At 36.7% G+C, this 17,544-nt stretch overlaps 1 protein-coding gene across 5 annotated transcripts in view; it reads right to left on the reverse strand.

Moving 5' to 3' along the window:
• The window catches only part of HECW2 (HECT, C2 and WW domain containing E3 ubiquitin protein ligase 2), a 375,863-nt gene that overhangs the window by 173,133 nt on the left and 185,186 nt on the right, over window positions 1-17,544 (reverse strand). The window lies entirely within an intron of this gene.

Consider the following 17,544-nt stretch of genomic DNA (forward strand, 5'->3'; position numbering starts at 1 on the left):
AAGTTATTTTCAGATGTCACTTTTAATGAAAAAAATGGATGCAAAACATCCATCTAGCTGTGTTCTTGTCTTATCCAAGGAAGAAGTTGTGGCGGAAGAATTTCCAGATGAGATGCATTATTCTTTAATGGAAAAGGGGCCTCCTGAAGCTGGCCCACCCAGGGCAGTTGTCGCAATTATTAAGTGTCAGTTGCATGGGTGGATGTAATCAAAGGGTGCGAGACTATATCTCTCCAGAAAGCTTCCAAGAAAGCAAGATAAAATATCTTCAACTGTCACACGTTTTGCTGTGAAGTGAGACAGGCTGGATTCAAGCTCCGCGCTACATTTAGTGAATGCAATTTACTCTCTACTGGTCCCTTAATCCAGACAGTTTGCCATGAAACTTCACGGGCCACAAAGCTTTGGCAATAGACTGTGTGGGCACAGTAAGCCTGGCACTCCAGAATCACCACCAGGCTGCTTCTGACATGTAAACTCTGCCCAGTCTTAGAGAAAATCACTGTAGATTCTTGGGTGTGTGCTAGTGAACATCCAAAGAGCAAGCATGTGCACAATGCCTACGATGTACCAGGGACACGTCGCAGACGCTATAAAAATAGCCTCACGGGGGCGCCTGGGTGGCGCAGTCGGTTAAGCGTCCGACTTCAGCCAGGTCACGATCTCGCGGTCCGTGAGTTCGAGCCCCGCATCAGGCTCGGGGCTGATGGCTCAGAGCCTGGAGCCTGTTTCCGATTCTGTGTCTCCCTCTCTCTCTGCCCCTCCCCCGTTCATGCTCTGTCTCTCTCTGTCCCAAAAATAAATAAACATTGAAAAAAAAATTAAAAAAAAAAAATAGCCTCACGAATAGCACTGCGCTCCAAGGCTGAGGTCAATAATGTTATTAGAGCTATGTTACAGGTGAGGAAACAGAGGCTCCCAGAGAAGTGATGACAGCCACGATTTCAGGTTGGATCTGAATGACATCCAACTTCCAAACCCAAGCTCTTTTACCATACACTGCCTTTCTCAGACAATGCTCCTGAAGATGGCAGTCGCCTCACTAATTTGACGGAGTCACCAAAAGGAGTTTAGGCAAAAGTAATCTAGAAGGGATGAGTTCATTTCCTCTGATTGGCATCAACGGTGGCTACAACCTATGAACAACAGACTTCTCATCAATGTCAGCATCTCTGTTTTCAGCCCCAGTCAAAAGCGTCTAGTCTTGAATGCTTGCTTACTTCCTAGTTATGGACCAACAGATTCTCCATGAAGTTCACCTGATGCTCCCGCAACTCTGGCTCTCCAAGCCACGATTCTTCACCTTCCAAATAGTGTAACATTTTCCAGACAGGCCACTTTAGCTGAACTCTAGGCTCTGGTCCGTCCGTGTGTCACTGATGTTCACATGTGTCAAACATGCTATTGTCCTGTGTAAAGGAAATCTATTTCCCCACAGCACAAGCCACTGTCATAGGAGACTAGACTTCCAAGTTGACCAAGAGACTTATAAAGTGGATCAAGGGATGTGAGACGATGTTGGAGCCTAGACTTAAGGCCATCACATACATGCACCTTTTCATAGAGGTGGTAGTTCAGGCTGTACCTCTTCAATCATAGTGGACTACCGCACTGAGAAGGTACACAAGACAACATAGTGTCAGACCTCAAAATTTACGCATGCTAGGAATATATAAAGGAATATTTCTCCAAACCACAACCCAGTGTGAAGAAAGACCTTGAAGACCAACAAGTAAAATGGGAAGCACATTAACACAATATTTCCATCCATGTAACATCTTAGCATTTTCACTCGCTGTGATGGCATACGGTGCCAGGCATTAGGAGATAGTTCTCAACAAGACAAACACAGCCTCTGCTTTTTCTTACAGAGCTTCTATTTTAGAGACAGGGAGACGCGTTTAAATAACAAATACAAAATGAACGCTTTAGCTACTACTATGAGACATGCTACAAAGGAAAAAGAGGGCATAAGGGAATGGGCGAGTTGCTGACATGACCCAGGCCAGAAAATAAGTGAAATCTTCCTCAAGGAATCAATGTAGGAACTGAGCTCTGAAGGATGGATAAGGAGGGGAGGAAAGAGAAAAGAGACAACATTCCAGATAGAAGAGCTGCTCAGAGGCCCTAGCATGGGAAGCAGCATGGCACTTCCATGGACTGAAGGAAGACCAGTGTGACTAGAACACAGAGGGTAAGGGAGAGATGAGGCCAGTGAAGGAGAACAGACTAGAAATTTTAAGCATCAGTGTAGAGGGAAAGAAAGGGAAGCTAAAGAATAGAGGAATGAGGGGTACTTGAGTGGCTCATTTGGTTAAGTACCCAACTCTTGGGTTTAGCTCAGGTCGTGAACTCCCAGTTCATGAGTTCGAGTCCCATGTCAGGCTCTGTGCTGATGGCGCAGAGCCTGCTTGAGATTTTCTCTCTCTCCCTCTCTCTCTGCCCCTCCCCTGCTCACTTTCTCTTTCTCTCTCTTAAAATAAATAAGTAAACTTTAAAAAAAGAATAGAGGAATGAAAATTGTCCTTTCATCCCATCTCCACAAGATCTCTTTCTGAAAGCCAATTGATATCACAGTTGTTAACATTCAAAGCTATTGATCTAGCAAGGATGCTCATGGGTGAAATTATGTTTTATGGATACTGAATGGATTAATCATAGAACTAAAAAGACATCATTTAACTAATGTAGCTTATTCCCAAAAGCTCACAGAATAAATAAATCATGGGAATAAAAGGCACAGCATAGGGAAGATAGTCAATGATACTATAATAGTACTATATAGTGACAGATGGTAGCATCCTTGCAGTGAGCACAGCGCAATGTATACAGAAGTTGAATCACTACGTTGTACACCTGAAACTAATATAACATTGTGTGTCAACTATACCTAAATTAAAAAAAGGATGAGCAAGCTCCAAAAAAAAAAAAAAAAAAGAGTAGAGGAGAGCAAAGACACAATTCTTAGATTACGATACAAATTGACAATGGAAAAATTCAGCAGCGTCTCTTCCATCTAGCTTTATGTTGGCACCAAAAACCCAAAACAGAATCAAGGTTAGCACATCAGGAAGGAACAACCATCTTCCTGAAAAGCCCATTATGAATTTCCTTTGTGTTTCTGCACTTTGCATGCCTCTGAGACTGACATCATATTATCCCATATGCATTATTTCAGTCCTGTAGCAAGTGTCTGCCTATGTGCTGCAACTTTTATCGGAGGGTTTTTCTTGTGACATTGTGTTCCTTAAACAGCCAGATGAATGCTGGCCTCCTCACCACTTTGTTTTCAGATTCCCCAAATCTTCCAATGGAAATGCACATCAGTCTGTGTATACACCAGAAAACGTTTTGAAAATTCATTCAAAAAAGAGACAGCTGCTAAAAGATCAAGGGTAGAGCCTCAAATAAAAATCAGTTTGACGACTGTACATGAAATACATGGTTTCTAAATTTTAGCCTAGAAACTGGTAGGTAATCAAATTAAATAAAACAATAAGGGCTATCATCTGTTATCTATTAAGAACTTACGACATGCCAGGCACTATAAGTGTATACATACACTCTCTCATTTAATCCTCAGAGAACCTTCTGGGCTGGTTGTTACAATCCCCATTTCACAAAATAAGAAAACTGTGGGCTAAAGAGACTGAATAACTTGCTCATGCATAGCAAAATCACAGAGCAAAAAACTAGCTGAATTTCAAATCTAGGGTATGCATGACATCAAAGCTTATCTGCACATTTCCCACCATTATACAACTTTCCCCCAAAATAACTAAGTACTGTTCATCAAGTGACAAGAACTGTGCTCGGTATTTCAGAATCACTAACTGATAGAATCCTCACAGCAATTCTGAGAGGTGTTATTATCCCTAAGATAAGGAAAGTGAGCTCTGGGAGGTCTGGTAACTTGATCAAGGGCACATAATGGCAAGGCTGAAAGGTGCAGAGGAAGACTTTCCAGAAGCCTACACAATTTCACAACAGCAACATTTCTGAAGTATTCTGAGTTCAGTAGAAGCAAGTATGGGCATGTTTTCTTAGGGTTTTGCACTTTCATCTGGGAAATTATCATTATGCTCTGGAAGCAGTAATGTCCCCCAAAACTGACTTTCTCATCTTAGGTGGATAAGAAAATCCCTTTATCGATGTCCACTCAGGCCAAATGATCGGAACTGGGATCCACTGCTTTCATTAACATGAATAGATGACCCTCATTTTTCTCTCTCTAACAGATGGATACACACAAGCAGATGTAATGTGCCAAACACGTGAAAGGCAGAAATAAGAATAAATGTTGTTTTTTTCTTTCAGTAATCTCTACAACATAATTAAAGAAGCAGCTATAACGGGGTCTCCTTTCTTTGACTGAACTGTATCCAGAAGCTCTAAGATATATTTCTCCTTATGGGTGAATTTTATATAAATACCTAAGAATGTTATATCTTTACTTACGGATGATTTTGTATTAATCCCATGTTAATGTATTGCTAATGAAATATTACGGTGGTTTACATACAATCCCACCTCCATCATTCAATTCATAACAACTGTTTAATTACATATGACTAGCGAGTTCTGCTCCTATGCTATTTATTATTCCAAATAAATTTATATTGTACAACAGGGTGAATTTAAAAATAGACTGTAGTCATGTAAAACTAAGAAAATAAAATGAAGCCAAAAAAGGAAGGATATAAAATTATTTTATTTGTCTATGTGTATACTTAGTTTCTATCTGTACAATGAGAACATTACCTTTTCCCAGTTATGCTTTGCATATAGCTGAGATAGCAATGAACTCAATAATATATCCTGGAGAGTCTCTGCTAGAAGTACATACATAGAGACTCCACTATATTCACACAGGGAACATTTTCAGAATTGGGATTTATAATTTAACACAACAGTGCATGATGTAGAATCAAATAATCACATAAATTCCCAACTCTGAAAGAAAAGTTTTCAAATTGTATTGTATATTACAAACATCTGGGACTTATGCTTAAAATTCAGACTCCAGGGGCACTGGGTGGCTTAATCAGTTAAGCGACCAACTCTTGATTTCAGCTCAGGTCATGATCTCATGGTTCATGGGTTCAAGCCCCACGTCAGGTTCTATGCTGACAGTGTGGAGCCAGCGTGGGATTCTCTCTCTCTCCCTCTCTCTGTCCCTCCTCTGCTCTCTCTCCCCCACCCCTCTCTCTCTCAAACTAGATAAACTATAGGGGCATCTGGGTGGCTTAGCTGGTTAAGTGTCCAACTTTGGCTCGGGTCACGATCTCGTAGTTCCTAAGTTCGAGCCCCGTGTTGGGCTCTGTTCTGACAGCTCACAGCCTGGAGCCTGTTTTGGATTCTGTGTCTCCCTCTCACTCTTCCCCTCCCCTGCTCATGCTGTCTCTCTCAAAAATAAATAAACATTTTTTAAAAATTAAAAATAAACTTAAAAATCAGACTCCATAGAGCAAAGAGCAGAAATTCTGATTCAGTAGATATAGGATGGGTCTTAGAAGTTTGCATTTTAAACAATCACCCCAACTAATTCTGATATAGGTAATACTAGAACTACACTTTAAGAGACACTAGTCTGCAGTCTCAAAATTTAATTAGACCGTACACTAATGTACATGTATATGTGAATGTCACATTTGGTTTTGCAAATGTGTTTTGTTAGAAACTTCAAAAATAGACATACATCTCTGTATCTTTGCAGTGTACTCTTTCCTAACAATTCTCATGATGATTATGTTCAATCTATCTTAAAAGAAGAAAAAAGTGAGTATAATGGAAAGCAAGTACAGAAAACATGAACACAGAAAGGGACGCTAACATGAGAAAAAAAAGTTTTTGCTTGTATATAAGTCTAGAACAGTACTCCTCAAAATATAGGCCGTGGACCAGCACTGGGCCATGAACTTATCGTTAATGATTTGAGGGAAGGACAGAAATTGAACATGAGACTTTACAAACTTTTACAGAAATTTGTCAGAGTAATTTTAAGTCTGTTCAGTAATAATAATAATAATAATAATAATAATAATAATGAAAATGTGGGCTTATATTTTGTAGATCTTGTTTTCATTTCATTTTTCTAAGTTTTTTTTCTTTAATGTTTACTTATTTATTCATTTTGAGAGAAAGAGAGGAAGGGGGAGCAGCAGAGAGAGAGGGAGAGAGAGAAACCCAAACAGGCTCCGCCCTATCCACACAGAGCCCAACATGGGGCTCAGTCCCACGAACTCCAAGATCAGGACCTGAACCAAAATCAAGAGTCAGATGCTCAACCAAGTGAGACACCCAGGCACCCCTAGGTCTACTTTTATTGTACTTTACAAAAGATCAGTGTCCGTGATGGGACTGAAAGGCCATAGAAAATTTGAGAAGCACTAGTGGGTTCTAGAAAGGAGGGTTTGAGCGTGCTTGCTCTGTGCAGTGAGCCCAAGATTGGACACAAGAGTGGATTTCTGTGGTACCATCTCAAAGGTTAGCAGCCAGAAAGAATTTATTGAATGAATGTCTGTAAGAACATCCTTAACTTCTCATACTAATTCGCTTTGAATCTGTCAGCAATATATGAATCTACATGTTTTTGTGGATCTGTCAACTTTTCTTTTTAGCTTGTGCCACGTCTCAGAATAACACTTTAGGGGCGCCTGGGTGGCTCAGAAGGTTGAGCGTCCGACTTCAGCTCAGGGCATGATCTCGCGGTTCGTGAGTTCGAGCCCCGCGTTGGGCTCTGTGCTGACAGCTCAGAGCCTGGAGCCCGCTTCAGATTCTGTGTCTCCCTCTCTCTCTGCGCCTCCCCTGCTCATGCTCTGTCTCTCTCTGTCTCAAAAATAAATAAAACATTAAAAAATTTTTTTTTGGTTAACACTTGAGTAAAATTTCATAAAAAATTACTTTCGACGCATATAACAGCACATTTCACTTATTATAAATCTATGTCTCTCAAATTTCAAAGAGACCCTTGCATTCTAACATTTGAGGACTCAGTGAAGAGCTCCATCATCATACCAATACCCTATCTGTGCATCTTTGCTGACATGAAACGACTGTTGCAGCTGTTTTCAAAAAAGAAGGTCTTTCAACCACTTTGGTCATCTTAGTACTGGGTCCTTATTAGCTACCTAATGATCTTCATATCTGGCAAGGACAACAGTAATAAGAAGCACAAACCATCAATACATAAGGAGATGGGACATAGATCTCATTTTTGCAGCTTTCCTGCCTCCTGGTAAACTGAGTAATAATTCTCTCCTTTATTGAGACGTGCCTTGTAGACAGTAAGTTCAATTCTAGACATAGTCTCACAATTCCAGCTTCAGGTCAGGATACTGTTTGGTGGCCCTTGCAGTTGCTACTTTTGCCATGTGAGTGTTGCCAAGAATAACTTTTTCTCTTCCAAGTTAAATATGGTGTTTATAAAAGGTGTGGGGCACAGAATCTGGCAGCATGTATCTGTACACACAACAGACAAAGTCACAATAATAGCAACTGTGCTCCTGCTTGCCAAGATCTCTAGCCAGGAAGAGTGAAAAGTGAGGATTTTTTTTTTCCCCCTAAATAATTGTGTCCCTTTTTCAAAAAGAATAAAGTCAACCTTTAAATATGTAAGTTTGTTCTGTAATGTTTAAAAATTGTAAGTCAGACACTAAACTTATTCATTATGTTTTATTAACATGTTTTAATATAACTTAAGACATTTTCTCATTTAGTCAGTTACTTATATGCCTAAGATCTCTCCAACAGCTTGTAAATACAGTACAGAGTAGCACTGGTTCTGCAGCCCAAATGGACATCTCTTAGACATGAGACCTTGACAGATGATTAACCTTCCTGAACTTTAGTTCCCTCATCTATAAAATGCGGACAATAACAATGCAAGACCAGCACAATTTGGGAAGGACTGTAAAGCTACATACAGTAAGGAGACAGTGCCTGGCAAAGAGTATGTATTCACTGTCAATAAACTCTCAGATATTAGTGTTGTTATTCTCAACAGAGAAGACCAAATCACTGAAATATCTAGAAAAGTTTTTAGAATTTTATTTCTGCAACAAATTTTAACACGAAATAGATACTTCCACCAGGAAGGCAGCTGAACTGACTTCTGGAGTCATTCTGCTCTAGGTTATTTGACATGATTAAATCTGGCACAAATTCAATGCTTTTACTAAAATTCAAGTAACATCTTTGGAGGGAAAGAATTATGTTAATGACTTCTATTGCACTATATACATTTGTTTCAGCAGTCACTTTGGGAAAGGTTAAGTGCAGTGGATGAAACTAAAATCACAAGGCATCCTTGTAAAAGATGGCATTCATCCAAAATGCCTTTCCTGGAACAAACTGTAACAACTTGTTTCCCTCCCGCCGCCCTTCCCTACCAAGCTATATTTAAGGGTCTGTAAGCATTTCCATTACAAATTGCTGTCATCAGGATTTGTCATTTTACCCTCTAATCTGTTTCAGACTTTATAAATAAACATCTCAATCGCATTTTTAAAAAGCCATTGTTTTTTAAACTTAAAAACTTCCTTCAGTAAAGGATAATAGTACAAGGGGAAAAAAACAGAAATACCAGAAAAGTAAGGATAATTTTACACATGAAAAAAAAAATTATCTGCCATGGCTTACTAAGCAAAATAAGACACATGTTCTAAAAATATGTGCCACTTAAGATCATGTAAATTTAGTGGTCACTGTGTTGTGATCTGTAATAATTAGAAACTACTATGTAAGTATCCAAAAATAAATGAATACGTACGTATGGCACAGCCACATTATACCCTATTATGTTGCTATCACACAATGTTCCCAATTTTTAATGACATGGAAAATGTTCATGATATAATAAGTGAAAAGCATATTGCAGAGCTGTATGCACAATATGAGCTTAATTGGGTTTAAAATTTGTAACATATATTTCTACCAACAGTGCACAAAGCTTCCTTTTTCTCCACATCCTTGTCAACACTTGTTATTTCTGTTTTTTTTTTTTATTTTAGCCATTCTAACAGGTATATGGTGATCTCTCATTGCTCAACGTGGTTGTGATTTGCAACTCCCTGACAAAGAGTGATGTTGAGCATCTTTTCATGTGTCTGTTGGCCATCTGTAAGTCTTCTTTGAAAAAAATGTCTATTCAGATCCACTGCCAAGTTTTTAATCAAATTATCTGATTTTTTGGTATTGAGTTATATTAAGTTCTTCATATATTTTGGCTATTAGCCCCTTAACAGATACATCACCTGCAAATATCTTTTCCCATTTACTAGGCAGCCTTTTTGTTTTGTTGATGGTTTCCTTCACTGTGCAAAAATAAAGAAACTTTTTAGTTTGATGTAGTCCCAATAGTTTGTTTTTGCTTTTGTTCCTTTGCCTTAGAAGACCTATCTAGAAAAACATTGCTACAGGTGATGTCAGAGAAATTACCGCCTGTGCTCTCTTCTAGGATTTCTATGGTTTCAGGTCTCACACTTAGGTCTTTAGTCCATTTTGAGTTTATTTTTGTATGTGGTGTTAGAAAGTGATCCAGTTTCATTCTTTTGCATGTAGATATCCAATTTTCCCAGTATCATTTATTAAAGAGACTGGCTTTTCCCCATTGTATATTTTTGCTTTCTTTGCCATAGATTTATTGACCATATAAGTATGGGCTTATTTCTGGACTCTCTATTCTGTTCCACTGATCTGTGTGTCTATTTTTGTGCCAGTACCATAATATTTTGCTTACTACAGCTTTGTAGTATGTCTTGAAATCTGGAATTGTGATACCTCCAGCTTCTTTTCTTTCTCAAGATTGCTTTGGCTATGGGGCACCTGAGTGGCTCAGTCGGTTAAGCGTCCGACTTCAGCTCTGGTCATGATCTCATGGTTCACGAGTTCGAGCCCCGCATCGGGCTCTGTGCTGAGAGCTCAGAGCCTGGAGCCTGTTTTGGATTCTGTGTCTCCCTCTCTCTCTCTCTGCCCCTACCCCTGCTCATGCTCTGTCGCTTTCTCTCTCAAAAATAAATGAATGTTAAAAAAAAAATTGTTTTTAAGATTGTTCTGGCTATTTGGGGTCTTTTGTGGCTCCATATAAATTTTAAAATTATTTGTTCCAGTTCTGTGAAAAATGCTGCTGGTTTTTGATAGGGATTGCACTGAATCTGCAGATAGCTTTGGATAGTATGGAAATTTTAACAGCCATTGTGGAAGACAGTATGGAAGGTCCTCAAAAAATTAAAAATAGAAATAACATATAATCCAATAATGCCACTACTGGGTATCTACCCAAAGAAAATGAAAACAATAATTCAAAAAGATATATACACCCTTACATTTATTATACATTTATAATAGCTAAGATATGGAAGCAACCTAAGTGTCCACTGACAGGTGAATGGATGAGGAAGATGTGATTCACACACACACACACACACACACACACACACACACACACATCTGCCACAACATGGATGGACCTAAAGGGTATCATGCTAAGTCAAATAAGTCAGAATGATAAAGACAAATACCATATGATTTCACTCATAGGTGGAATCTAAAAAACAAAACAAATAAGCAAATAAACAAAAAAGCAGAATCAGACCTATAAATACAGAGAACAAGTTAATGGGTGCCAGAGGGAATGGAGTAAGTTGATGGGCAAAATGCATGAAGACATATGGGCTTCCAGTTATGGAATGAATAAATCATGGAAATAAAAGGCACTGCATAAGGAATATAGTCAGTGATACTGTAATAGTGTATAGTGGCAGATAGTACCTACACTTTTGGTGAACATAGTACAACATATATAGAGAAGTTGAATCACTGTGTTGTATACCTGAGACTAATGTAACATTGTGTGTCAACTACACTCAAAACAAAATTCTTAAATACACATATTTATGAAAATATCGTTATAAAAAGGATATGCTAAAATGCTTATAATAATTACCACTTGGCAGGAAGACTCAAGTGTTTCCTATGCTGTTCCATATTTTCCAACTTGTCTATAATGAACTTGCACTACTTTAATAATCAGAAAATAGAGGCTTCAATTTGGCTTAGTATTGCAGAAAAAATATAGAAACAGTAATACACAAAAAAAATTAAGTTTGGCATCTCTCTCTTATCTTTCTATATGCTCTGTGTTCTCCTTTCTAATCTATATTTAATCATAAATATTCTGACGCTGGAAAATATTACTTACATTAAAGTACTCATTCAAAAGAAGTTTTTACTTGTCAAATGGAGCGGCCAAAAAAAATGACCTTGTAGCTAACCACATATTATCAATAACCCATGTCTCAAGATGTTGAAAAACACAAGTATCATTCATCATATGGACATATCTAGGGGACAAGACACAGATTCAAGAGACATCTGGTAAAGGAACAGTAAGAAAAAAAAATCTGGTAAAAATCTGGTTCAAGAGACATCTGGTAAAGGAACAGTAAGAAAAAAAAAGCAAAAGGTATCACATGAAAACTATTTAGAATCTAACTAAATTGAAGGTTATATTCAAAACTTCACGTACTCAGTAGTCATCAACCCAAAGAGATCTGCTCTAAATGGATTTGTGAATCAATATAAATCAAACACAAATATAAAAAATTCAGAGTTCCAGGCTATTTCAGAAAAATCACAGTACATTCAACCATTGTAAGCATTCACGACCACAGACACAATTTCCAGTTTTTCTTTAAAGAAATTTGAATGAATTTTACCAGAAAACCAATTTTTACTTTTTAAAATCAAGATAACACTTTTAAAACTTATGTCATTAATATGTCAATTATACCTCAATTTTAAAAAAAATTTAAAAAATTAAAACCTTCTGTGTCATTAAATATCAACCACTATGCAAGTACTTTCACATATGCCCTTTTTAAAATCTTTTCCTCTTACAGCAATGTTAAAGAATCTGGTCCACTTGGAAACACTGTCCTACCTAATTCCCTCTATCAGTCTATCTTCTTTGAGGATAGGAACCATATTTTATTAACCTTCATACTGCTAACAATCTTCCAATTTTGGGAAACATCTGATATATGTTTTTGATTAAATAAATAAGAGCTGATTCTCTAAAGTAGTTTTTATTTCCCTCAGACTTTGCCTTAAACATCATCAAGTGTGAAGTACTTCATAACTTACTGGTGTCCAAATTTATGTATTTAGGAACAAACGCTAAAACAAAATTTGAAGAAATACTAAGCGTGGAACAGACACAAAGGCACATCTAAATAACCGATTACATTGAGAAGTGAAGAAGAAGAATTTGGTAACAAAACATAAATTAAAATAATTTTTCATTCTTTAAGGAAAAAAACAGAAGAGAGTTACAAACTTTATAAAGACTACTCTGGCGATGCTCAAGTTTCATTGGCAGGCCAAGGAAGTTTTAACAACAATAAACTCTAAGTCAAAAAGAAACCAAGTTAGTTGAAGCTACTCACTAGTTAGTGCCAAGGAAAAGCTGCTTAGACTTTTAGTGATAAAATGAGTAAATTCCAAAAATCCTGAAGAGACAGAAAGAGTTTCAAATATAAGCTAAAAGGCAAACTATATTATAGTTCCTTTTAATTCTTTATCTGCTTAAAGTTGTCTGCTATGAAGAATTACATTAATAATCTAAAGTACTAAAACTTATCTGGGTGGAGATTTTCCTGAAATGGCCTCAGAATAATTAATGCATGATTGAGGCAAAGCATCCATTTCATAAATTCATCATGTAATAACAAATATTATATCTTAAAGTGCTTAGAATAAGCTTTTGTCCCCATTTCTTGCCAGCAAATCAAATCAATACTGCTAAATCAAAAATAGAAAATTTGAATCAACCAAACTATTGAAATACAAAAAAAAAAAAAAAAAAAGGAAACAAAACCAAGAAGCATCTTTTCTCTTTCTTTTTGGTACAAGTTTATTCTGATGCATTCTCATATAGCATCTTTACAATTATTTGAAAACCAGGTTCCATTGCTAATACTGTGTTCAAATTACTTTTTTACTCATTACCCTGAAAGTAAAAGTCACAAAAGCCTCCTTTTGGGTCTCTTTGGGTTGTGAGTCAATGGGACTGCCATAAGTATAAGCAGGCCACTATGAGCCCAAGCTCAGGAGTCAGACTGTTGACTTTATATCTGGACTTGTCATCTGCCCTGTCATCTTTTTGTCAACTTGGCCAAACCATTTTAGCGGCCATTGTACAGGGCCAAAATAGTAAACATAGTGCTATGGTACGCCAGACACACACACACACACAAATTTGCTTTTATTTATGAAAAACAAACAAACAAACAAATGTGGGGATGATAAAGAAGAGGACAACCACAAAATGGTTACCTGCAGAAAATGAGGGTTCTGGGTGGAGGTACAAGAGATAAAATATACAACTGCTCTTGAAAAACCTTCTTATAGGGGCGCCTGGGTGGCGCAGTCGGTTAAGCGTCCGACTTCAGCCAGGTCACGATCTCGCGGTCCGTGAGTTCGAGCCCCGCATCGGGCTCTAGGCTGATGGCTCAGAGCCTGGAGCCTGTTTCCGATTCTGTGTCTCCCTCTCTCTCTGCCCCTCCCCCGTTCATGCTCTGTCTCTCTCTGTCCCAAAAATAAATAAACGTTGAAAAAAAAATTAAAAAAAAAAAAAAGAAAAACCTTCTTATATAGTTTTTCTGTTGCCCTAAATGGTACAGTTTGAGTATTTAAAAAACTCTGCAACTCATTAAAACACGTGAGTTTATAATGATATTAAAATATACACAGCCACTCATCAAAAAGAAAAATCATTTGATGAATGACGTTGAACATCTTTTCATGTGTCTATTGGCCATCTGCATGTCTTCTTTGAAAAAATGTCTGTTCATGTCTTCTGCCCATTTTTTAATTGGATTATTCATTTTTTGGAAAATGCAAATCAAAACTACAATGATATATTACCTCACACCTGTCAGAATGGCTAAAGTCAACACAAGAAACAACAGGCGTTGACAAAGATGTGGAGAAAGGAGAACTCTCCTGTCCTGTTGGTGGGAATGCAACATGGTGCAGCCACTCTGAAAAACAGTATGAAAGTTCAAGAAGTTAAAAATAGAACTACCCTATGATCCAGCAATTGCACGACTAGGTATTTACTCAAGGAATACAAAAATACTAATTCAAAAGGATACATGCATCCCAATGTTTATAGCAGCATTATCTATAATAGCTAAATTATGGAAAAGCCAAAATGTCCATTGACTGAGAAATGGATAAAGATGTGGTGTATATAGATATAGATGATATATAGATATAGACATAGATATAGATATACACATATATACAATATACAGATACATATAGTAGATTATTACTCAGCCATAAAAAGAATGAAATCTTGCCATTTGCAACTGACATGGATGGAGCTAGAGAGGATTATGCTAAGCCGAATAAATCGGTCAGAGAAAGACAAATACCATAAGATTATACTCATGTGGAATTTAAGAAACAAAGCAAATGAACATAGGGGGAAAAAAGAGAAGGGGAGGTAAACCAAGAAACAGACTTAACTCTAGAGAACAAACTGACAGTTATCAGAGGGGAGGTAGGGAAGAGATGGGTTAAATAGGTGATGAGGATTAAGGAAGGCACTTGTTATGATGAGCACTGGGTGATGCATGGAAGTGCTGAATCCACTAAATTGTACACCTAAAACTAATATCGCACTCTATGTTAACTAACTTGAATTTAAATAAAAACTTTAAAAAAAGAAAAGAAAAGCCCACAGCTAACATCATACTTAATGGCTAAAGACTGAGAGCCTTCTCCCTAAGATCAGGAATGAAACAGAGATGTCTGCTTTTGACATTTCTATTCAACATTGTACTGAAAATCCTAGCCAAAGCTATTAGACAAGAAAGGGATATGAAAGTCAGGCAAACTAAAACAAAAAGTAAAATTGTCTCTATTTATAGTTGACAAAGTATTATATAGGCAATCCTAAAGAATCCACACACAAAAAAACTATTAGACCTAATAAATGCATTCAGCAAAATTGTAGGATGCAAGATGGAAACTCAAAAATCAATTGTATTTCTATACACCAGCAATAAGTATCCATAAGGGGAATTAAGAAAGCAATTTCAACTACAATAGCATCCAAAAGAATAAAATATCCAGGAATAAATTTAACCAAGTAGGTAAATGACTTGTACACAGAAATCTGTTCAATATTGCTTAAAGAAATTGAAAATGACCTAAGTAAATAGAAAGATGTCTTACATTCATGAATTGAAGACTTAATATCTTTAAGATGTCAATACTACCCAAAGCAATCTACAGATTTCAATGCAATCACTACCAAAATTCCAAAGGTCTTTTTTTTCAGAAATGGAAAAGATGATTTTCAAGTTCATATGGAATTGCAAGGGGCTCCAAATAGCCAAAACAATCTTAAAAAAAAAAAAGGTTGGAAGGTACACATTTCCTGATTCAAAACCCTACCACAAAGCATTTACAACAATAAACACAGTGTAGTAATAATACTAGAATAGATATATAGAATAATGTAATAGAATTGAGAGTACAGAAATAAACCCATACATCTATAATCAACTGATTTTCAATAAGGGTGCCAAGACTATTCAATAGGTAGAGAAGAGTCTCTTCAACAAATATTTCTGGGATAACTGGATTTCCACATGGAAAAGAATGAAATCAGACCCCTATCTCTCACACCGTATATAAAAATTAATTCAAAAACTGATCAGTGACATAAATGTAAAAGAAAAAACTATGAAACTCTTAGAAAAAAACATAGGGATAAATGTTATGAGCTTGGATTTGGTAAGGGAATTTTAATTATGGAAATAAAAACATAAGCACAAAAGAAAAAATAGGTAAGTTGAACTACATCAAAATGAAACCCTTTGGGGTTTCAAAGGACCATCAAGAAAGTGAAAAGGCAGTCTACAGAATAGGCGAAAATATCTGCAAATCATTTATCTGTTAAGGGTCTAATACCCAGAATATATAAGGAATTCTTACAATGCAACTACAAAGAGACCAAAAACCCAATTTAAAAATGGGCAAAAAACTTGAATAGACATTTCTCCAGAGAAGATAAACAACTAGTCAAGAAACACATGAAAAGGTGCTCAACATCATTAGTCATTAGGAAAATGCAAATAAAAATCACAAGGCAATATCACCACACACCCACTAGAAAGGCTATAATAATAAGTGTCGGCAAGGATGTGAAGAAATCAGAATTTTCATCCATTACAGGTGGGAATGTAAAATGGTACACCTGCCTTGAAAAAGTTTGGAGGTTCCTCAAAAAGTCAAACACAGAAATAGCATATGATTTAGCAATCGTACTCATAGGTATATATATCCAAAGAATTGAATGTAGTTACTCAAACAAATATCTCTACACAAATGATCATAGTAGCATAGTAGCATAGAAGCCAAATCCCAGGTATCTACCAATGGATGAAAGAATAAATAAAATGTGGTATATACATACAATGAAATGTTACTTAGTCATAAAAAGAAAGGAAGTACTGATACATGCTACAACATGGATGGACCCCAAACACATTATGCTAAGTGAAAGAAGTCACATGGAGAAGGTCATATATTACATGATTCCATTTATATAAAATATGCAAAACAGGTAAATCCATAGACACAGAAAAGCAAACTGGTAGTTGTCAGGGGCTGGGTAAGAGGATTGGAAAATTACTGCTTAACTGATACAGAATTTCCTCTAAGGGTTGTAAAAATGTTTTTTGGCCTTGATATAGGTGATGGTTGTACAAAATTATAAGTGCAATAAATTCCACTGAACTTATCATTTTCAAATGTTTCAAATGTTTAATTTATTCTAAGTGAATTTTACCTCAGTTGAAAATAAGAATGCTTGCAATGAATGCTTTCATATATATATATATATATATATATATATATATATATATATATATATATAGTGGGAATGTTCACCTTCCATTTTATACCTCAACCCACCTGGGTCTAGCTTCTGGCTTCAATATTTGACAGTCACTGCCCCCACTAAGGTCATTAGGGACTTCATCATTGCTAAATGGACTTTTTTTTTTTTCAGGCTTTAGCCTCTAATCTTTGAGAATTTGTTGCTGTTGATCTCAGATTCCTTCTTGAAAATGTATATATTTTTGGCCTTACATGAGACCATTCTCTCCTAGTTACCTGCCTACATTTGTTTCTACTTTGTCCTCTATTGTCTCTTCTTCCACTTTAAATACTGGTGTTCTCCAGGTTTTTATCCTAGGCCATTTTCTATATATCAATATATATATGAATATATACTTATATATAAATATATATATGAATATATACTTATATATAAATATATATATGAATATATACTTATATATATACATATGATTATTCATTAAAACATCATTTGTTTGGGGCACCTAGGTGGCTCAGTTGGTTAAGCGTCCGATTTTAGCTCAGGTCCGTGAGCTGAGCCTGGAGCCTGCTTCAGATTCTGTGTCTCCCTCTCTCTCTGCCCCTCCCCTGCTTGTACTCTGTCTC

Source organism: Leopardus geoffroyi, chromosome C1 (genome assembly GCF_018350155.1).
Source record: "Leopardus geoffroyi isolate Oge1 chromosome C1, O.geoffroyi_Oge1_pat1.0, whole genome shotgun sequence".
Taxonomy (NCBI): domain Eukaryota; kingdom Metazoa; phylum Chordata; class Mammalia; order Carnivora; family Felidae; genus Leopardus; species Leopardus geoffroyi.